Source organism: Nomascus leucogenys, chromosome 4 (assembly GCF_006542625.1).
Source record: "Nomascus leucogenys isolate Asia chromosome 4, Asia_NLE_v1, whole genome shotgun sequence".
Lineage (NCBI taxonomy): Eukaryota > Metazoa > Chordata > Mammalia > Primates > Hylobatidae > Nomascus > Nomascus leucogenys.
Genome location: NC_044384.1, coordinates 119541374 through 119565702, shown reverse-complemented (window position 1 = coordinate 119565702; position 24329 = coordinate 119541374). Strand labels below are relative to the sequence as shown.

Genomic DNA, 24329 nt, shown 5'->3' with positions numbered 1-24329 from the left:
AGATGCCCATAGAAGTTAGCCTGAGTAGGGAGAGAGCACTGGATTCTTAAATCAGAGTGGAGCTCATAATGGGACACTTGTGGGCAAGGGCCAGGACCACTCAGGATTTGGTGCCATGCCCACACTTCACCCAGTACCCATGGATACCACATTAAACCTCAGAATGGCAGAGACCGGCAGAAGCACTGCAACACAGCCTCTTGCAACATGCTCCACATGAATTCACAGGAACAGCTGAAATTCACAAGGCCTCCAGGAGAGGTAGTTTCACACCCAGATAGCAGCAGCAAGCTTGGTCTCCAACTTCCTGCCAGTGGCATGGGTACCATAAGGAGCCTGAGCACCTGGCAGCATCTGTCAGGGAACTGGAGGTGCTTCTGCAACCATGTGGACACGCTCCAGCAGGCCCATTCACACGAAGGCAAGGATTCCCCCTGCTCTGGGACGTTGAAATGCCACTGAACTCTACATCCATGGTAAAAGAAGAAGAACTGCAATTTGCTTAAATCACACAATGAATCTTTGTAGCCAAATATCTGGCCTGTTAATTTCCTCAAGCTATTACCTAGGAAATAGTCAAGACAATTTCCCCTTCTCCACCAGAATGGAAATGTCTTCACCTGAGCCTCGGATTCTTACTGTGGCCTTGAGGCCCGCCCCTGCTGACTTTTCTACCTTCTCACTTCATCTTCCACTGACACTAGTCTTTTCTCTCTTCCTTCATAGTCACCAAGTTGCCTCCTGCCACAGGACCTTTGCACATGCTGTTCTTGCTGTCTGGAGCAGTTACTCAAAGTGCGGTCTGCAAATTTTGATGGTCTACAAACTGTTACCAGTCCACCACAGCCTTTTGAAACATTTCCTTCATTTGGCTTTGTTTCAATATCCAAATGCATAGATCAGTTGGACAAGTCTCAACAGTTCAGAAATTGTCAAACACACGTGGTCCACACAAGCTACATACTAGTCATGAACCAATAACAGTGCAATTGGCGGATGGGGGGAAGCAGGTCCTTCACTATAGTTCGAAAAACACTTGCCCAGAATGCTACTCCCCCTGCCTGGAATATGGTTCCTACCCCTTCTTGCCATGTTAAGTTCTCCTGACCGGGTCAAATATTCTTTCTTGTAGCACTTTGAAATGCTCCCTCATGGCACTGGCCCCATTTGAAGTCTACATTTGTGTGATTATCTGATTCAATGACTGATTTCCCCACTAGACTACACTCTGCAGAGGTGGAAAGTGTTTTCCTGCCCACAGAACCCAGCAGTGTGCCTGATACTTCATTGCTACTCAGTTAGCACTTGTGAAAGGAATGAATAAAGAAAAAAAAACCTACTAAATCCCACGTTTCTCCATCCATACATCAAGGCACTCGGGTCATACAGTGAACTGATAGAGGCAATGCAACATATTTTACATTTTTTGAGGGATACATGGCGAGACTCAACATACTGTCTGTACTACCAACCCAGGGACATTTCACAGTTTTAATATTACATTGCACTACATTCCTTTCGATGCCATCATATTTTTGCAAAGAGTTTCAGCAGGTGCTACGATTAAAAAAAAAAAATCAACGTAGAACAGGAAAAGAGAACAGCAATGTCCAGTATGATTCCAAGGTTTGAGAAACTGTGCAGTACCCACAGGTACACACATCCCATTAACAGGTAATTGTGGTTATTTAAGAAACTAAAATATTTTTCTTTCAATTGATAGTTATTATTTTTTCAAATAGCTACTGAGTTGTAGACATAAATATGTATGAGGTTGTTTGGAACTAACCACTTAAAAAATGAATCTGTTAGATATTTATTTTGACCTAGAAGCACCAACAACCAGCAAAGTTCACAAACCCCTAACCTAATTTATTCTCACAATAAGCTAACAGAATAGATGTTATCCCCACATTACACGTATCCTGAGACTTGAAGAAATTTAAAATCCAAGTTCAACTGTTTTGTGTTCAAAGTTCAGGCTTGGGTCCACTCCAGCAAGCTGAAACTCCTTGATTCTCACTCCAGTCCTTCCTTATAACTTCTCCATATCACTTCTCCAGGACCTATTTACATACTTCATTCTCCAAATCTCCCTGCTCCAACAGAGATAATGAAGCTGAAAGCTCCTCTGCCTGGCAATAGAGGTCCCTACTTATGGCCTCTGCCAGGGAGCAAGGCGCAGCCATCTCATTAGCACATGACTGCCCAGGTGGCAGTCCTTCAAAGCTCCAGTTCCTCTAAGAAATCGTCCACTTTGAATTATTTTTAATATTTCAGATGGTCTGGCCAAGACTACTATCTATTTTACTCTTCTTCCCTCTTATCTCTCAAGTCATTCTAATAAAGGTATTTCTGGTTCTCATAAACAGCGTGGATAAATGAAGACGCAAAAATTTGTCAGAACCAGGGCTATTCAAAGTGTGATCCCCAAGCTGGCAGTAACAACATTGCCTGGGGTCTTGTTAGAAATTGAAAATCTTGAGCCCCACCCAAGCCCTGCTGAATCAGAAACTCTGTTTTAACAAGCTTCCAGGTAATCTGCTGCAGGTGAAGTGTGAAAATCACTGGCATAAACTACCATCAACAAATCCCTTTCCCCCCTCTTCCAGAGAAGTCACATCCAGAACATATTTCTCAGCTTTCCCTGCACTTAGGGTGTGGCTCTTTGAGCTTTAGCCAACAGAATGTGAGCAGAAGTGTGCACACACGCACACACACACACGCACTGGAATGCAGACAACCTACAGCACAACTTGGGAGAGTCTGGGTCCCTAAAACACCACCTGGAAGAGCATCACCTGCTGAGCAACACCCACATCAGACCACTATATTAATAAGAAAGAAACTTTAATTAGGCCATGGGGATCAGTATCTGTTATAGCAACTGCTAGCCTTACATTAACAAAAACACAAAAAACCCTTATTTGTATGCTCAGATCCTTCTACTTGAAATTTGCCCCTATTCTTTAATGTGGGGCAAAATCCAAACTCCTTCAATGAGAGAAGAACCAGCGTAACTTCTGAGCAGCAAATGGTCAAATTATTTAAGGGCTGACTCTGCCTTCTCTTGTGGAGTGTCTTCCACTTGACCTATATTTAATGTCATTGTGACTGTGGCTGTGCAGACAATGCTCATGGCAAGTCAGAACACGAACAATCATCCTTTCAAAATGAGGAAGAAGACTAGGTAGGCTCACACTACAGCACGTTGTGCCATGTGTGCCCCCCTACACACACCTGCAGACACAGCACTGCAGCATCCCCTTTGACAAGCATGCCACTTTTTTTTTTTTTTTTTTTTTTGAGATGGAGTCTCGCTTCTTCGCCCAGGCTAGAGTACAATGGCATGATCTTAGCTCACTGCAACCTCCACCTCCCAGGTTCAAGTGATTTTCCTGCCTCAGCCTCCCCAGTAGCTGGGATTACAGGCACCACCAGGCCCAGCTAATTTTTTTTTTGTATTTTTAGTAGAGACAGGGTTTCCCCATGTTGGCCAGTCTGGTCTCAAACTCCTGACCTCAGGTGATCTGCCCACCTCGGCCTCCCAAAGTGCTAGGATTACAGGCATGAGCCTTTTTTTTTTTTTTTTTTTTTTTGGAGACAGAGTCTTGGTCTGTTAGGCAGGACTGCAATGGTGTGATCTTGGCTTACTGCAACCTCCGCCTCCCAGGTTCAAGGGATTCTCCTGCCTCAGCCTCCCGAGTAGCTGAGATTACAGGAGCCTGCCACCATGCCCAGCTAATTTTTGCATTTTCAGTAGAGACAGGGTTTTGCCATGTTGGCCAGGCTGGTCTCGAACTCCTGACTTCAGGTGATCCACCTGCCTCGGCCTCCCCAAGTGCTGGAATTACAGGCATGAGCCACCATGCCTGGCCACATGCCACTCTTACACAAAGGGAAGTAGAAAAGGAAGGGGATAAACTTTCAATGAAAAGGCAAAGTAACTTGCCCTCAGTTTCCCCATCTACTCTATGCCATTGACTGGAATGAAGCAAAGGCTTAACTTTTCTCTCCTTACCGCTCCTACCAACTTATCCACAGAGAACCTGCCAGCTTGCCACCTTTTCTCTCTCCTAGAGGCAGCTTCCCAAATGCATCCTGTTCAAACAAATAATTATGTATTTGAAGAGGACATTATTTAGGAGCTGGTACAAAGAAATGAATTGAACGCTGTTTTTTTTTTTCAGTAAGGATGACAGAATAACCAATTGATGTCACATTATATAGGATATAGGGACACATTAATGATTTTTCACATTACCTATTTCAAACTGACATCTTTAACTTTCTGCCTCAGATGGAAAAAAAGAACATGTTTCCACTGCTTTCTAAAATAGTTTCAATGCGAATGCACAGGTTTGAATCGTGTACTAAGGAGAGTTATCAATAATTTACTCCTCTTCTAAAGACAGTTAAAACTTTTGTATTTGGAGGGGACTGATGGGATACTATCTGATTAAAAATTGCAACAGACTAGAAGAAAATTGCAACAGACTAAACAAGTGTTCTTTCAGCATGGCCTTTGACAGTTCAGTCAGCTCATGTCATATATAGGTAAGGACTGTCCATACAGCATTAAGAAGAATTCCTGTGGGTCACATTCCCTGGTAGGAAAGAAATTAAATTTGGTTTCCCACAGGGTCATGGCTTTGTCAGGTACTGCTGTTAGGAGCCCGCAGCTGTATCTGAAAGTCACAGCTTTCATTGTAAGTGAAAAAGTAAACCGTATTTCTGGATTGGGCTTCATTAAACCAAGTGAAATTGTTACATAAAATCCTGAAACATTCTTAAAGATCTTCCCTTCTAGAGAACAGAATAAGGCAAATCTAATTCCTAGGTTCTGGGGTTTATTAATTAACTTCTTGAAGCTACAGTGTGCATGCAACTTGACTGCTGTGTTGGTGAACTTAGTACACAGAGAGAACATACTTTCTTTGCTATGTTAAAAATAACATCAGTAAAAGAGGAAAAAAAATCAAAGCATGTGCTGCAGGGAGAAAGGGAAAATGAGAGAAGAAAGCGAACAAACCCATGAGGAAAGCCATCTTAATTCTCACCAGGCTAGCTTCTTGGTGAAACCCTTGCTCAATCCCAAAGCTAGGAGATAGGGCAAGTGTAGTCCCCTTCCTGGGAAGGTCTGAGGACAAGCCATTGCCTACTAACATCCTTCAGATATATCCATTGTTTCCAAAAGAAACACAAATGCACACATATATACCCTCATATACACTTATATATGTGACACACTCACGCTGATGCCCACAAACATACATGCATCTCACACACACTATACATATAAACACACTCACACAGGTACTTGCATTCATGCTTACACATGTTCACACTCACATACTCACTAGCTCATGCACACTTGCACAACTGGAGGCATCAGGAGTGTTACACACTCACACATTCATAACCACCCACGCACTCACCCTTGAAGGTGCATTTGCACATATTCACACTCACCTGCACATGTTCTCACTCATTCACATCCATACACTGCACTGCTCTTACCTACTCACTGTGCCTTGCCGGTCTTGCATCTCTGAGGCGTCATCTGTCTGCACAGGCACCCATTTCATTGCTGCCTCTACACCCCCATCTACCTGACATAGTTTCATTAAGGTTCAACTTTAGGATCTAAAAGTTGACAAAAGCATACATGTTTCCTTTGTGGGGGAAGGAACTGGGCCTAGGATTTCACCAACAACCCTTAGCCAAACCCCAGGCAAGAAGAGAAATAGAAAGGAGAGGCTGGGTGCAGTGGCTCATGCCTATACTCCCAGCACTTTCGGAGTCTGAGATGGGTGGATCACCTGAGATCAGGAGTTCAAGACCAGCCTGACCAACATGGTGAAACCCCATCTCTACTAAAAATACAAAAAAAAAAATTAGCCCAGCATGGTGGCAGGTGCCTGTAATCCTAGCTACCCGAGAGGCTGAGGCAGGAGAATCGCTTGAACCCAGGATGCGGAGGTGGCAGCGAGCCAAGATCACACCATTGCACCCCGGCCTGAGAAACAAGAGTGAAACTCCATCTCAAAAAAAAAAAAGAAACAAAAACAAAAAAACAAAGGAGGAGATGGGGGGTGGGGGGCTGCAGTGGGAAACAGCTCACTCATGCTGACAGCCAGAATTTATAGCCAAACTACAAGAGAATTACAAACATGCATGAAAAAAATCTTTCTTTGAAGCACTTAGCTAGACAGGCTGGTTCTAACAAAAAGCAAAATCATTTCATCTAAATTTAAAAGTGAAAATTAAAACGACAAGCATAAAGGGCCCAAGAAGGGGAGGTTATGGCCCTCTCTTTAATGACTGAGCAGCACACCTTACATAGCCACATTACTGCTATTACCAAGAGGGGCTCAGACTCCTCTTAGTCCTGGTGAGGATCAGCCCCTCACTGCCACACAAGATGGCCAAGTCCAGGGCCATGAAGGCCCCTTACCTACCCAAGCCCACCTTCTGCCATGTGAAAGAGGAATGAGCACCAAGCTCCCAGCTGACCGCAGCCTCCTGGAGAGGTGGACCTCCCTGCTGAGATCTGCCTCGCCTTCCTCAGGCCTCTGTCTTCTGAGACGCATCTGCTCCAAACTGCTGGACTGCAGGAACAGGACCTGTGAACAGACTTCTGCACCCTGTCTTGTCCTCACCAATGGCAACTATGCCATGTTCTTCAGCTTAAGACCCTTCTCCTGGCCTGAGGCGGTGGATCACGCCTGTAATCCCAGCACTTTGGGAGGCGGAGGCGGGCGGATCACGAGGTCAGGAGTTCGAGACCAGCCTGGCCAATATGGTAAAACCTCGTCTCTACTAAAAATACAAAAATTAGCTGGGCGTGGTGGCGTGCACCTGTACTCCCAGCTACTCAGGAGGCTGAGGCAGAAGAATCGCCGGAACCCAGGAGGCAGGGATGCAGTGAGCCGAGATCATGCCACTGCACTCCAGCCTAGGTGACAGAGTGAGACTCCGTCTCAAAAAAAAGAAAACCCTTCTCCGTGTGGGATAGTTACACCTGACTCTTCCAGAGTTGCAGTAAACAGTCACCCCACAAACATATAAATGGCAGAGACTCAGACCCTTTCTACCCTCAGCATCTCCCCTCCCCCATGGTTCCCACTAAAAGATTTGCCTGGTGCAAGGTCCAAGCTGGAAGGAGCAGTTCTTTCCAGCAATGTACACACTGATTCTTGAGGTTTCAGTAGCCTTCCAGGTCCCTCCTGTGCACAAACATCTAAAACTTCACCAACTCTGAGATCAAGAAGTACCTTGTTTATAAAACTTTCAATCTACTACTTACAGAAAAACTCAGGAAAAAATCAACAAAATAAAGCACACTCAGTATGTGAAGTGGAGGGCCAAACTACGGATGCATTTTCTCAAGTGTCCCATATGTCTTTAAAATTAATATCACCTGGTAATCATTTATTGAACCCTTCTCATCTCCAGAGATCAACAGACTAAAGTCCGCAAAAAGTTTCCTCCTTGGAGCTACCAGTGTCACATACGAGGTAGCTATACATCTCCAGGTGGGGCTGTTAATGCCTTAATCATTGTGGTGAAGGAAAGCACAATATATAACCCCAAAATATGCTCAACCTAGAGGGTAGAAAGAAAAGAAACTTTCTTCCTTCCCTGTAGTAGTCTTGTCATGTTAGAAAAGTTTACACTCAAAAACCTTAGAGTTTTAGAAGAAAATAAGTCTTCTAGAATTTCTCTCATGATAACCAAACTTCCTGGAAGGAAGACACGGGATCCTACAGCCAAAACCTTACAACAGGTTCCAAGGCACAGCAACTGCAGGCAAACTCAATCCCAGCCAAACTTTAAAATCTGGAATCTTCTTAACTCTTGGAATTTGTGGCAATGACTAGAGAAATGCAGTGGTCTTCTTACATCTCTCAGCTACTCGTCTGTGACCAGAGTCCCACCACTGCCACCATCACCATCCTCCCAAACCACCAAGATGTAGAGATTCCAACACACCCCAGGTGGTACTAAATTGTCAGAGGGTCCTCAGGCTCATCACCAAGCCAGGAATAAATATAGTCTATTACATAAGAATTAGATTAGAACACACTACCAGACTTCAAAATATATTACAAAGCTGTAGTATCCAAAACAGCATGGTACTGGCACAAAAAAGAGACACATAAACCAATGGAACAGAATAGAGAACTCAGAAATTAATTCCTGTATCTACAGCCAACTGATTTTTGACAAAGGCACCAAAAATATACATTGAGGAAAGCTCAGTCTCTTCAATAAATGGTGCGGGGACAACTGATATCCATATGCAGAAGAAAGAGACTACACCCTCATCTCTCATCCTATACAAATATCAACTCAAAACGAATGAAAGACCTAAATGTAAGACCTGAAACTATAAAACTACTAGAAGAAAACAAAGGGGAAATGCTGCAGGACCTTGGTCTGGGAAAAGATTTTATAAACTAGTGAGACCTCAAAAGCACAGGCAGCCAAAGCAAAAATAAACAAATGCAATCACATCAAGCTATAAAAGCTTCTGTGCAACAAAGAAACAACAGAGTGAAAAGACAATCTACAGAATGGGGGAAAATATTTGCAAACTATTCATCTAACAAGAGATTAATATCCAGTATATACAAGAAACTCAAACAACAGCGGGGAAAAAAAAAAAAACCCACGAATAATGGGCTGGGTGTGGTGGCTCATGCCTGTAATCCCAGCACTTTGGGAGGCTGAGGTGGGCAGATCACCTGAGGTCAGGAGTTCAAGACCAGCCTGGCCAACATGGTGAAACCCCATCTCTACTAAAAATACAAAAAAAATTAGCCAGGCCTGGTGGTGCGTGCCTATAATCCCAGCTACTCGGGAAGCTGAGGCAGGAGAATCACTTGAACCTGCGAGGTGGAGGTTGCAGTGAACCAAGATCACACCACTGCACTCCAGCCTGGGTGACAGAGTGAGACTCCCTCTCAGGAAAAAATAAAATAATAATCTGCTTTAAAAATAATCTGATTTTAAATTGATTATTTAAAAATGATCTGAAGATATTTCTCAAAGGATACACAAATGTCCAACAAATATATGAAAAAATGCTCAACATCACTAATCATTAGGAAAATGCAAATCAAAACCACAATGAGGAATCATCTAACCCCAGTTAGGATGGCTATTATCAAAAAGACAAAAAATAACAAATGCTGGTGAAGATACAAAGAAAAGGGAACTCATACACTATTGGTGGGAATGTAAACCAGTATAGCAATTATGGAAAACAGTATGAATACTCTTCAAAGAACTACAGATACAGCTACCATATGATCCAGCAATCCACTACTGGGATTTATCCAAAGGAAAGGAAATCAGTATATTGAAGAGACATCTGCACCCCCACGTTTAGTGCAGCACTATTCACAATAGCCAAGATGTGGAATCAAGCTGAGTGTCCAACAACAGATGAACGGATTAAGAAAATGTGGTCTATATACACAATGAAACATTATTCAGCCTTAGAAAAGAATGAAACCCTGTCATTCTCAGCAACACAGATGGAACTGAAGGACGCTATGTTAAGTGAAATAAGCAAGGAACAGAAATTTAACCACCACATATTCTCTCACTCATGTATGGAAACTTAAAAAAAAAAATTGACCTCCTAGAAATAAAAAGTAGAACAGAGGATACTAGGGGCTGGGAAGGGTTGGGGGAAGGGAGGGATAGAAGGAGATTTGTTAAAGGATACAAACTTACAGCTAGACGGGAGGATTTCTAGCATTCTATAGCACAATACGATGATGCTAATGAATAATATATAGCTTCAAATAGCTAGGAGGAGGATATTGAATGTTCCCAGCATAAAGAAATGATAAATGTTTGAGATGATGGATATGCTAACTACCCTGATATAATCACGGTACGCTGTATGTGTCAAAACATCATTATGTAGCCCACAAATCTGTACAATTATGTGTCAATTTAAAATTTAATTAAAATAAAAAATAAAAAGAATGTTTCTTAAAGTTTGGTCCAGTTGCTCTCTGCTTCTCAATCAGTTGAAAAGCTTGTTGGAAATGTGGATTCTGACTCTCAGCCTACACCTAGTGGATCTTTGTGAAGGTCAGGAAGTCAGAAATGTGAATTTCAAGAAGTTTCCCAAGTGATTCAGAAGCACCCTCAAGTACAAAAAACAGTGCAAAATCAGAGTCAAAATAAAACCTTATGTTATTCATCACCCTGTTTTCCATCTGGTATGCCAAGCATTTCTCTCATTCATTCAAACACCTGAGCACCCACACACCCATATAACCAAGACGAATGTTATTTAAGCATTAGCCAACCTCATTTTGTCTTAGTCAAAAACAGCCAAACCCCAGCTTTCCTAAATCACAGCAGCCCAGACGGTGGATTTCTTGGTTTTGTCACTCTGGACGTGTTTTTGAGAAAGATTTAAAGACGATGTTTGAAATCACCTGGCATCGAGTTCCTGCATAATGGGATCATCACCTGGCATTATGAAGGTGCTCACTTGAGCAGAGGGGCTCCAGGGGCCAGGCTGAGTGAAGCACCTCAAGATTAAGAGCCACCAGCCTGAGAGGTTGCTGCTTTGGAGACCTGATAAAGCACCAGAATAAGTCAAAGTGAACTTTTAACACAAGATGTGATGCACTGAGCTTGGATTTGATCTATGATGAGATTCGATCTGCTTTTAAAAACTAGTTGATTTAAGCCCAAAAGAACTGAGACCTGTCTTATGAGGATTAATATAGGCTTTCACAATATTGCCTCATTTCCCTCTGAACTATTAACTCTTGAGTTTCTGGTATCTTTAGGTGAAAATTTCGATACCAACCTGTGTCTTAATGCTCACAAATTACATCTTATTCTTGATACTGACGATGTTGGAACTTACCTGGAAATGAGCTAAGTCCTGATTCAAGTCTCTGCTTTGTACTATAACACACACATCCTGAAAGTCACACTGAAAAAATTCTGATACTAGCTAAAGCCCTGGGGTAAAAGTGGGTGAGCAACCCCAGTTTAGTACCCACCAAGAGCAAGAGAGATGGGAGCTGTCCTGTGGAGGCCAGGAGAAGCAAACCCAATCATCAACAGGCCCCATGGCTCAGCTTTTTCCCCAAACATCAACTAAGTCTCTAAATTCCACTGTCCCTGAATTCAAAGTGTCCTTTACTTTTTCTCTAGGGGCAACAAAGCATAGAGGAAGGTGGTGTGATTCGGCAGTCAGAGACCTAATTATGCCCTAGGCCAGGGGTTTTCAGACTTTGCCCACATCAGAATCACCTGGAAGTTGGTTAAAACACAGCTCCGTGGGCCTCTCCCCCAGAGTTTATGATTCAGGAGGTCTGGGTGGAGCAGGAGAATTTGATTTCTAACAAGTTCCCAGGTGATGTTGATGCTGCTGGTAGGACCACACTTTGGGAACCACTTGTTTTCATTTTTGTGACCTTGGGCAAGTTCTTTATCCACTGAGACCTGATTTCCACATTTGCAAAAAGAAAAAGCTGGCTGATTCGCTCTTGCAGTCCATTCCGCCGTCTCTGTGCCCAAAGGTCTGCCTGCTTATAAAACAAGAATTTCCAAATGTTCATATCACATTCCTAAATGCAGACAGTAAATCAGATCTGATGCTGATGCTCATATTGCATTGTATCAGCAGTTTAATTTACTACAATGCCAACAAGACAGAACTTGAGAGCTTGTGTTTGCCATTTTTGGGGGGTGCCAGTGCCATGGAAATATTATTTGGCAGGGGCTCACACTCAGTTGTCAGTGGTCAACTGTACATAGGTTCTGTGATATGAATAAAGCACTCTGGATAAGTTTATTCAGGTTATGGTTAAAGAGAAGAGAATCCATATAAAAGCTCAACAATGTTTTGAAGAGGGTAGCTCCAGTCCCCAAACTAAGTTTTATTTGCAAGAATTCACTCATTTGTTTTCGGAAAAATTTTACTATCTACTATGAGCTAGGTATTGTGCTAAGGATACATGCGGTATGGGTGACAAAGTCCCTATTCAAATGGGGGAGGGAAGCAGAGAATAAAATATTCACTAAAATCAGTGCCAAACTCTGGCTGTGATTGTGTGTTGTAATAGAAGTCAGTCAATTAGTAGAATTTGACTTACTAGGGCCCGTCCAGAAACAGAGGAACTGAGATCTGAGGTGTGAAGAAATGGACTCGGGGAAGAGGAGAGGAGAGAGTTCCAGGCAGAGGAAGGAGCACGTGTATGGCCCTGAGGACGGAGTGGGTAGAGGGAATGGAGAAAAACCAGTGTGCTTGGAGCAGAGAGAAGGAAAGAATGTGTGTTGTTGGATGGGGCTAAAGACATAGGCAATGCAAACCATGGTGCGCCTACAAGGCATGCCGGGACTTTATCCCAACATCAAGCAGCGGCAGGGACAGAACCAGAGCTACTTTGTAGAAGGAGAATTCTAGCTCCAAAGTAGGGAAAGGCCAGGAGAGAAGCCAGGTGGTTGCAGAGGGAGCAGAAAGGCTGCTGCAGAGACTCGCTTTCTCTCAACATGACGACTGGGGAGACTAACACATTCTCTCCCCAAAAAAGTCAACTATAAAACTGGACAAAACTGTCAAAAGCAACCATTTCAGAACAGTAGAAACTGACCAAACTTTGTTAAGAACAAGCAGAGCTTGGGGATCATGCCTGGGCTGTCCCCAGCCTCCTCCTAGCAATGCTGACTGGTGGTTCAACCGGGGCGGCAGGGTTCTGCTGCCTGAGGGAGAGGGCGAGGGCGAGCGCAATTGCTCACATGATTCGGATCATCATCAGTTAAAGTGGCAATTGCAGGTAGACGCAGTGGGAAGACCACGGGCTCCACTGGCCTGAGGTTGCTGCCCAGTTTGGAGCAGGCCATGGACCAGCAGACTAGCCAGGGATTTAATTGTGAATTTCAGGAGGTGAGAAAACCATGGGGCTAAACTTTTCATGTATCTGTTAACCAGTGGTTGTGCACAACTGCAGCAGAGACCAGAGCAGACCCAAGGCACCCATACATCCTTGGTCGACAGAGCCTATGCTCAGGCGCAGGGAAGAGCAATAGAAAGTAAGAGCCAGGAAGGACATGGAAACAGCCTGAAATGTTAATGTGCTCCCTCCCAACAAGAAGATAGAGGGGCAGAGTCAAAGCCTTTCTGGCTAAAGCACAATCTCTGACCAATCTTTGGCTAAATACCAAGCATACACATCCAAAATATACAAAGAACCCTTACACCTCAAAACTAAGAGAAGCAACCCCTTCAAAAAAATGCAAAATATTTCATTTCACCAAAGAAGATACATGAATGGTTAATACATGAAAAGATGCACATTATTAGTCTTTAGAAAAATGCAAATTAAAATCACAGTGAGATTCCAGTTCACACCCACTAGAACAGCTGTAATTAAAAAGACAATAACAAATGGTGAGGATATGGAGAAACTGGAACCTTTCTACACTGTTGGTAGGAATGTGAAACAGAACATCTGCTTGGGAAAATAAACTTACCCTACAACACATCAGTTTCACTCCTAAGAATCTACTAAACAGAAATTAAAACAAATGTCTACACCAAAAACTTACACGCGAATGTTAAAGCAGTATTATTCATAGTAGCCAGAAACTGGAAATAATTTAAACGTTAACTGGTGAATAGATAAAGAAAATGTGGCATATCCATCCCATGGCATACTATTCAGCAATAAAAGTACAACATGGATGAACCTCAAAAACATTATGCTAAAGGAGCCAGATGAAAAACACTACAAATTGTATCATTCTATTTATATAAAATGTCCAGCAAAGGGAAACAGAGACAAAAAGATCAGTGGTTGTCTGGGGCTAAGGGTGGGAGCAGGATTAGCTGCAAACTGCTTACAGGGATTATTTCATTTGAAAAAAAAAAATGTTGGTATTAGAAATATTCTCAAACTGAATCGTGGTGATAGTTACAAAACTATATAAATTTACTAAAAGTAACTCAATTGTATACTCACAATGAGTGAATTTTACAATGTTTAAATTATACCTTAATACAAGTGATATCTACAGTTATCCTGGCAATAGCCTAGACCAAGGTGGTGACAGCAGAGTTTCAGTTGACAAGATGTGATGAGGCAGGAATTCAGTTTTGGGAATGCTGCATTTGAAATACCTTACTCCAAGAAATGTCACTTAGCAGTTGGATGGATGGATCTGGAGCTCAGGAGCGGTCTGAGTTGGAGAGGTGAATTTGCAAATCATCTGCAAATAAGTAGAAATTGAGGCCATGGGCATGGATGAGATTGCCCAGAAACGGGAACAAGGAGGACAAGGGGAGGCAGGAGGGAATGGGCCTAGGACCAAGACATGAGGAATTCTAACATTAAACAGGGAAAAGAACAGAGAAAACAAGGCAGAGAGGAAAACCAGAAGCACAGAAAGGACAGAGTGACCATGTCAAATGCTGACAAAATGTCAGTAAGAACTGAAACATCCTATTTGTGACCATACACTCATCTGTTTATTTCTAGATTCATGGATTCCCATGGCCCTAATTTATTGTCAAGCAAATCCATTTTTGTTTTGTTGTTGTTGATGCAGCAAGCCCAAGAGAAAGGAAAAGAACTTATCTTCCAAACATGTATTACCTAAACCCACCAGCTATTTTTCGATATCCTCATTCCATTTTTACTGGGAGGAGTAGAAACATTATTGGGTTGAAGCCAGGATCTGAATTTCAGCTCTGCCACTGATTAACTAGTGGTCTGAAACCAGGTGTGGCAGAGACAGACTACTACCCACTAAATATCCATTTCTCTTCTCTTAAGAGAACCCTAGTTTTTAGTTGGGCACAACATGCTATGCCGGAGTATCTTTCCCAGCCTTCCTTTCACTTAGATGTGGTCAATTGACTAAGTTCTAACTAATGAGGAAAAATGCTGTCCTATTACATTCCCTCCTTCCTCCTCTTGCTTTTTAGAAGATGAATCCAGTGGCTGAAATTCCACACCCTAGGGATGGTGAAGCAGAAAGCTGGAAGGAGCATGGGTCTCTGATTTCTGTGGAATCTCCAAACCAATCCGGAAAAGCTACCTCCAAAATGCTTTTATGTGACAGAACATAAATGCTGCACATTAGAATTCTCTGCAGCCATTTTTTTTTTTAGACAGAGTCTCACTCTGTCGCCCAGGCTGGTGTGCAGTGGTGTGATCTCGGCTCACTGCAAGCTCTGTCTCCCAGGTTGACGCCATTCTCCTACCTCAGCCTCCGGAGTAGCTGGGATTACAGGCACCCGCCACCACGCCCGGCTAATTTTTTTTTTGTATTTTTAGTAGAGATGGGGATTTCACCGTGTTAGCCAGGATGGTCTTGTTCTTCTGACCTCGTGATCTGCCCGCCTCAGCCTCCCAAAGTGCTGGGATTATAGGCATGAGCCACCACGCCCCGCCCAGACTTTTTTTAAACAATCCCAATCCCGCACATACACTTGGACCAATTAACTCAGAATCTCTGGGGATGAAACTCAGGCAGTGGTAGTTTTTTAAAGCTCCTCAGGTGGTTACAATTGCAGTCAACTAGGAGAATCTGTGATGGAATCCAACTTTATGTAACTCCATTACTCACAGCTGAACACAATTCCTCACTAATAATCTAAGCTGTTTGACTCTTCCTGTGCCAATGTGAACATCTTTAAAACGGGGGATTATAATGCTTACTGCTCCCACAAATATTTAGTAACTGAGGATACACTGGTAAGTGACTCAGTGTTCCTGCCTTCAGGAAACGTACAGGTATGCTGTCTGAAAATTTACATGAATGGGCAAGAGAAACAAACTATATAAATTCTACAGTTATTTGTGGGAAGCATAATCAAAACCCAGGAGAAATAGCAAGGATGAGAAATACATCACCATATTAAAGGAAGGTGAAATCTAATTCCTTGTTTCAGCAATGCACTCAGTAATTGCTGAGAATAGTTCAACACTGCTGCTATATCCTCAATGCACATACCTATACACACACAGAGTACTAGAAATCATGCCTAGTATATTCTACATGTCTTAATTTATGATAATTAAAATCAATGCCACATTAATTCCAAGAAACTCAACTCCAAGAATTGTATGACAGTTGTATGAATGAAACATTCACCATTGATAATAAAGCTTTTAAAATACAGAATCCTTCAGAAACTCATGTGTTGCCATCACACTAAAACCATCACACTTTGTAGAGGAAAGAGAGTTATTGCATCATTTTTCAGACTTCACAGAAAAATAATAATTACTCCCCAAAAGACTGTGTAAGATTACATCCCTTAGGGGATCGAATGTTCCAGGTGCTTAGATCCGTATTCCAGAGAATCTAATCAAATAAAAAGTGACTTTTATTTTCTGCAAAGGATGGTACAGTTTCTTGACATATCTATGAATTTTGGATCACTGCTTCCAGCTCTGGACAATGTGGAGAACGTGCCCACCTCCAGCTCCCTCCTTGGAATCCAGTCGTGGAGACGCCACACAAGATAAAGGGAGCTGAAGAGCAGAGAGAGCCTGCAGAGCAGAAGTGGTTCCCGATTGCAGGGACAGTCCAGGACAATCGGACATTAAGGGCCACAGAGCAGGGGCAGATTCAAGGAGGCTCCTCTAGCTGGGCCATACACATCACTGTCACGGGCAGATAAGCAGAAGCACCAGCTGGAAGGGCTGCTGTAAAATCAGGGCAGTGCCTGACTTAGAGGGAGTCACCTCTGGGAAGAAGTATGGTGGGCCAGCCAGCTCCTGCCTATGCCTCTTCCCCACTCAGCACCTTTCCACAGGCCACAGGAGGTAGAGTTAGCAAAGCCCAGGGCCAGTCCTCGGAGGGAGGGGAGGAAAGACAAGGAGTGAAGAGTCCCTGGTTACACTTCAGTCCAAAGGGCACCTTCTCTCGGCAGGTTATCTCATCTAGGGAGGACAGGTAGTGCCTGAGCTACTGTCATTCGCCCCCTGGTAGAAAACTTAGGCAAGGCGGCTAAACATCACAAAGTACTAAAAGGTCCATGCCAGAGGCATGAATAACCAGAAATCAGAGAAACATCTGCACTATAAAAGGAAGAAAAAAGAATGGAATGACTTAGACCAGAAGCAGCAGACCTAATAGAAAACAAAGAACTAAAACTTAAAACAAAATAAATACCATAAATAGCCTCAGCAAACCAGGGAAGGCTACTGGAAATGCAAGTAGAAAGGAGCAGTTAGAAACCAGTGATTGAAAATATGGGGTTTGAAAAAGAAGAGCTTTGCTAAGGGCACTCACAGGACTGGTGGAAGAGCCGAGTGTGGTGGAAGAACGAACTGGTGAGCCGAAAGATTAACCAAGGCACTCTCTCAGAAGGCATCAGGACTGGATTTTTAAAATGAAAAGAAAATGTGATAAAACAGAAGTGTTAACATCCTTCCACAGCAGTTCCACAGAACGAACAAAGAATGAAAAGAAGCGAAAATATCTAAAGAAACAAGGACCAAGTATTCACCACAATTAAAGAAAGATACAACATTTCAGATTGAAAGATCTCACTTAGTGCCAAACAGGTTGGATAAGCCACGTGTAGATTCCTCATAGTAAAATTTAAAATCAAAGAAAGAAAAATCTAAAAGCTTTCAGAGAAAAAAGGCTGAAAACCTTTAGAGAAACAAACATCAGGTTGACATTAGAGTTTTTAGTATCAGCACTGGATGTATAAGAAGAAAAAACGAGGCCGGGCACAGTGGCTCCCGCCTGTAATCCCAGCACTTTGGGAGGCGGAGGTGGGCAGATCACAAGATCAGGAGTTCGAGACCAGCCTGGCCAATATGGTGAAACCCCATCTCTTCTAAAAATACAAAAATTAGCCGGGCGTAGTGGCAGGCGCCTGTAGTCCCAGCTACTGGGGAGGCTGAGGCAGGAGAATTGCTTGAACCTGGCAGGAGGAGGTTGCAGTGAGCCGAGATCGTGCTACTGCACTCCAGCTTGGGTGACTCTGCCAAAAAAAAAAAAAGAAGAAGAAGAAGATACGAACGACACTTTCAAAATGTAAAGGAAAAAATCTTGGAATCTTTAGTCTGGGAAGATCTGTTGACATTTTAAGTGTGTAGGAAATATAGATATATTGGTCAACAGATACAAAGTTTTAGTTAGACAAGAGGAATAAGTTTTTGAGATCCATCACATAGCAGGGTTACTAGAGTTAGTAATAATCCATTATATATTTTAAAATAGCTAGGAGTAAATTTCAAATGCCTCACCACAAAAAAAATAGTGAGGTGAGAGATATGTTAATTAGCTTGATTTAACCATTTACACATTGTATATATGTATCAAAACATCACATTACACTCTATAAATGTATACAACTGTGATTTGTCCATTGAAAATAATTAAAAACACTCTCAGGATGGGTAAACATTAGAAACTGCTGGCCACACACGGTGGCTCATGCCTGTAATCCCAGCACTTTGGGAGGCCAAGTCAGGAGGATCATTTGAGCCCAAGAGTTCAAGACCAGCCTGGACACCATAGCAAGACCCTGTCTCTTAAAAAAAATATATAAAAAAAAAGAATAAGAATGAAATAAATATCTTTACAAATATACAAAACAGATATACAGATATACGGAAATGTAATTTACCACTAAGGGACCTGCATTTAAGGAGCTTTTAAGGTTCTTTGGGATAATAAAAATAATCCCACAAAGAAGTCTTATTTGCAAAAAGAAATGATGAATAAATAAAATGGTAAACAAAGGCAAATCTAAACAATATAAGTCTACATAAAATAATAAAGATGTTTAACTTATGGATTCTTTTTAAGGACAGAACTAAATTTTGACATAGGAGGGTATCATTAAAATTAAAATATTCAACTGGGTTTGGGAGAAAGTTTAAGACAGTTAACTTTAAACCTTTTTTTTTTTTTTTTTGAGACAGAGTCTCGCTCTGTCCCCCAGGCTGGAGTGCAGTGGCATGATCTTGGCTCACTGCAACCTCTGCCTCCCGGGTTTAAGCGATTCTCCTGCCTCAGCCTACCAAGTAGCTGGGACTATAGACGCACTCGCCATGCTCAGCTAATTTTTGTATTTTAGTAGAGACGGGGTTTCACCGTGTTGCCCAGGCTGGTCTCAAACTCCTGAGCTCAGGCAATCTGCCCATCTCGGCCTCCCAAAGTGCTAGGATTACAGGCATAAGCCACCGCGTTGGCCAACTTTAAATCTTTTAAAGCTTAATATGTACGGTAAAGTTTCAAGGGAAACCAACAGAAAATATAGTGCATAAATTCCAAAAGAGTAAGAAGAAAAAAATAGAATATAAACAAAAGAATAAAAATTCAATATATCCTCCAAAAATACAAGATGGGGTGGCGGTGGGAAGAAGAAACATAGAAAAAGTTGGACAGATAAAAATCAGTGGTTACAATGGCACAAACATGTCCAAATGTATTAATCACAAACGATATAAATGAATTAAACTTGCCAGTTAAACAACAGATATTGCAAATTAAACAGATGTTTTTAAAAATCTGAACACCATGCATGTAATCTCAGCACTTTGAGAGGCCGAGGTGAGAGAACCACTGGAGCCCAGGAGCTTGAGACCAGCCTGGGCAAATAGCAGAGCCTATCTCTTTAAAAAATAAAGAGAAAAGAAAGAAAGAAAAATTCAGCCAGGTGCAGTGGTTCATGCCAATAATCCCAGCACTTTGAAAGGCCGAGGCAGGAGAATTGCTTAAAGTCAGCAGTTTAAGACCAGTCTGGGCAATAGAGTGAGACCCCACCTCTACAAAAAAAAATTTAAAAATTAGCTGAGTATGATGGCACACACCTGTGGTCCCAGCATAGCAAATATTCTACAGAAAATAACTACAATTAAAAGCACCTTAGTAATATACTGGATTAAGCTGTTTTTATGAAACCAACTTTGCAGAAGATTAAGTTGTTTTTAAAACTGCATATTTATTTACTAACATGGTTAGAAAATAAAACTTTTTTTTTTTTTTTTTTTAAGACAGGGTCTGGCTCTGTCACCCAGGCTGGGGTGCAGTGGTGAGATCAAGGCTCACGGCAGCCTTGACTTCCCAGGCTCAAGTGATCCTCACCTCAACCTCCCCAGTAGCTGGGACTACAGGCACACGCCATGCCAGGCAAATTTTTGTGGGGCTTTTTTGTTTTTTTTGTTTTTTGTTTGTAGAGATGGGGTTTCAATATGTTGCCCAGGCTGGTCTCGAACTCCTCAGCTCAAGAGATCTGCTCAACCTTGGCCTCCCAAAGTGCTGCCACCGCACCCATCCGAGAATGAAACTTTTAAAAAACAAACCATTTATCGTATCATTGCCCTTTCTTGTTCTGCAGCCCTGTTCCTGATAAAAGCTCCAACCCTTGGCCCCTTGGCTGTGCCCACTATGATAATTTCTCACTATTTGTCTCCTATTCAACCCCTGGCCTCTCCTCAGACAAGACCCATTGTTCCCCAAGACCTCTCTTCACATTTCCCGACTTCCCAGGCTCGTCCTACAAGAGGAAAATTACATGATTTAGGGGCCAAAGCCACTGCAGTCAGTTGTTGTAACAGCAATTACTTTGTCTTTATTCTAGAAGGGAGTTTTAGATATTTATTTTGTACTTTTGCCATTCCACTGATTGCATCAATGTTAGATTTTCAATTCAATTAACTCTTTGGATGTTATAGGTATTGAGGAGGATCACCCTTTCTGTTTCTGATTTCCTTTTCCTGCTTTACTGCACAGCACAGAATGTTCTGAAATGAGTGAGCAGGAAACTCTGTATTACTCTTGTCTTACGTGGAAATATTTCTAAGTATTTTTACCATTAAGTATTATGTTAGCTGTTTGTTTGAGAGAGATAGTCTTCATTATAAGGAAAAATCCATTTCTAATTTATTAAAGTGTTAATCAAAAATAAATGTTGATAAGGGAAGCTGGGAAAATGCTGTGAGAACACTATCTCTGTAACTCTACTACAAATCTAAAAATATTTCAAAATAAGACATTAAATGAAAATAGATGTTGACTTTTATGTAATGTCTTTTCAGCATCTATTGAAGAGGCCATATGAATTTTGGATACACATTTTAAATCCTGTAGTCAAAGCATAAACTTTTCCTGTTGATCTCCCCACATCCATTCTCACTCATTTCTAATCATCTCCCTCTACTCGACATAAAGGTTTTTCAACAAATGTAAATGAGATCCCCCTTGCACTCCTAATTAAAATCCTTAAATGGCTTCCATTGCATTCAAGACAAAATCGAAAACCCTAGGTGTGCCTACAGGTCTTGCATGATGTAGCTCAGCTTACCTCTGCAGCCTGCTCATTCCGCCTGCTCTGGCCACACTGGCCATCTTCCCAATGCCCTCACTTTCCTGCCTCAGAGCACTCACCTATCTTGATCCCACTGCCTGGAAGTATCTTCCCTACTCTTGGTCTGGCTACTTCTTACTTGTGCTTTCAGATCTCAGCTGAAAAAGGCCCGCCCTTGAGCAAAGTCTTCCCTTTCCCATACCAGATTCCCTGTCACTCTGCCCCATGGCACACTGCCTCCCTCGCATTTCTCACAAGTCATCACTGTGTCCTTATTTGTGGGATTATTTGTTAACATCCACACATTCACTAGACTGCATGTCCTTGAGGGTGGAACCACATCAGGATTCTTCACTGCTGGCTACTCAGTATCTAGCACAAATGCCTGGTACAAAAAGGGCATTTAGGCCAATCACACCTGTAATCCCAGCACTTTGGGAAGCCAAGGTGGGCAGACTGCCTGAGCTCAGGAGTTCAAGATCAGCCTGGGCAATATGGCAAAACCCCATCTCTAGTAAAAATACAAACAATCAGCTAGGTATGGTGCTGTGCACCTGTAGTCCCAGCTACTTGGGAGGCTGAGACAGGAGAACTACTTGAACCTAGGAGGCAGAGGTTGTAGTGAGCCAAGATCGCACCACTGCACTCCAGCCTGGGCAACAGAGTGAGGCTCTGTCTCCAAAAAACAAAAGCACCAAACAAAAAAGGGCATTTAATAAGTATTTCTAATACTGCATGATTTTGCACAGGTCACTTAACCTCTCGGTGCCTCTGTTTCCTGTCTGTAAAATGGTGCTAAGAAGACCTCACTTCACAGAGCTGTGCTAAGGCTTAAACAAGCTAATGCACATATAGCACCTTAAAGATGGACCTGGCACATATACAGTACTAGGAGGCTGCTTCTTGTCAGTCTTTTTTTTTGTTGTTTTGGAGACGGAGTCCCACTCTGTCACTCAGGCTGGAGCACAGTGGCACCATCTCGGCTCACTGCAACATCCACCTCCCTGGTTCAAGCGATTCTCCTGCCTCAGCCTTCCAAATAGCTGGGATTACAGGTGGCTGCCACCACATCCAGCTAATTTTTATATTTTTAGTAGAGATGGGGTTTCACCACGTTGTCTGTCCAGGCTGGTCTTGAACTCCTAACCTCAGGCAATCCACCTGCCTCGGCCTCTCAAAGTGCTGGGATTACAGGCATGAGCCACTGCGCCCAGCCTTCCTGCCAGCGTTTTTTGAGACGGAGTCTCACTCTGTCGCCCAGGCTGGAGTGCAGTGGTGCAATCTCAGCTCACTGCAAGCTCCGCCTCCCAGGTTCACGCCATTCTCCTGCCTCAGCCTCCTGAGTAGCTGGGACTACAGGCACCCACCACCACGCCCGGCTAATTTTTTTTGTATTTTTAGTAGAGACCAAGTTTCACCGTGTTAGTCAGGATGGTCTCAATCTCCTGACCTCGTGATCTGCCCGCCTTGGCCTCCCAAACCTGCCAGTCTTAATGTAGCCCCTAAGTCAGTGGCCAGCAGGCACCTGTTTCACCCTGCTCACCCTTCTATGGAGTCTGATTCCAAACAGAGCAGTGAGGAAGAACAGCCAGCTCAACAATGCAGAAAGCTGAAAGCATGGAGAAAGACGGAGTATTTATTCATTCTTGCACTCTTCTGACACTGCCAGTTCCATGCCCTTCCTTCCTCCTTCATCCCTGCTATAGTCCAAAAGACACAGGATAAACAAGAGGCCACAGCAAATAACATTTGCACAGTCTTTCTTACATTTATTCATTCAAAAGATATACTAAGCACTAAGTACCAAGCACTATTCTAGGTGCCAGGAATACAACAGTGGGAAAACATAACAAAAATTCATGCCTTCACCTCAAGGGCCCTTTATAGAGAACAGAGAAGGCAGAGAAACTAATAATTGCTAATATTTCCCTAACCTTATGATAGAGGTATTATTATCATCCCTTGTTGTGTTTTGCTTTTTGGGTTTTTTAAAATTTTTTTAGACAAGTTCTCACTATGTTGGCCGGATTGGAGTACAGTGGCACAACCATGGCTTACTGCAGCCTTGACCCCCTAGGCTCAAGCAATCCTCCCACCTCAGACTTCTGAGTAGCTAGGACCACGGGCCACACCACACCAGCCAGCTAATCTTTAAAAACTCTTTTGTAGAGACAGGGTTCCACTATGTTACCCAGGCTGGTCTCAAACTCCTGGACTCAAACAATCCTCCCACCTCAGCCTCCCAAAGTGCTGGGATTATAGGCATGAGCCAGCATGCTCAGCTATTAGCCCTTTTTAAAGATGAGGAAACCAAGGCACAGAGCTCGCTCATCAGAGTCAAACAGCCAATCAGCAGCAGAGGCAATAGGAGCCCAGGCAATTTGTCCCCAGAGCTGTGTTCCTAACTACTGCATTATTCTGCCCTTTTCTGAAAAATAGGAGTATATAAAATCTTCTACCTCAGAACAAAGGGTCTCAACTTTGAAGCTTTTTGTTAAAGCAGGGTGTGGGGGTTGCAGGGATGGGAGGGAAACACTTGTCAGGACATGTCAAATATTCAACGGGAAGTCAAGGTGGATGTCTACTAAATCCAGTGAACACAAGTTTCCAGGAATCACCTCCTCAAAGGATTCTGTGGGCAGCTAAAACCTAGGAGAGGGGAAGGAGAGAAGATGAATGGGGAAAATCCAAACTATAATACTACCGCCCTAAAAGTTCTCACAAGGGCTGACAGGTCCCAGCCAGGATGGAGCCCATATTCTGCCTCTTCCGGCCACTCCGGACAGCTGGCTCCCTCCCTCTCCCCTGCTTCTTCCTTGCCCACTTTAATCCACCTCTCACACCCAGGCTTAGTTTTATTGCTTGATTACCTTTCCCACGCATGAGATCCCACGCCTCCCAGACTGGCAGGAAACCAGAGCCCTCAGCAGGGGCATCGAAACCATCCTGTTGGCGGATATCAGGGCTGAGGAGAAGAGACTGCAGCAGGCAGGCCAATTCA

At 42.9% G+C, this 24329-nt stretch overlaps 1 protein-coding gene across 2 annotated transcripts in view; it reads right to left on the bottom strand.

The window, feature by feature from the left end:
* OSBPL10 (oxysterol binding protein like 10) overlaps positions 1-24329 on the bottom strand; it is a 331186-nt gene that overhangs the window by 222763 nt on the left and 84094 nt on the right. The gene's annotated exons all lie outside the window — the stretch shown is intronic.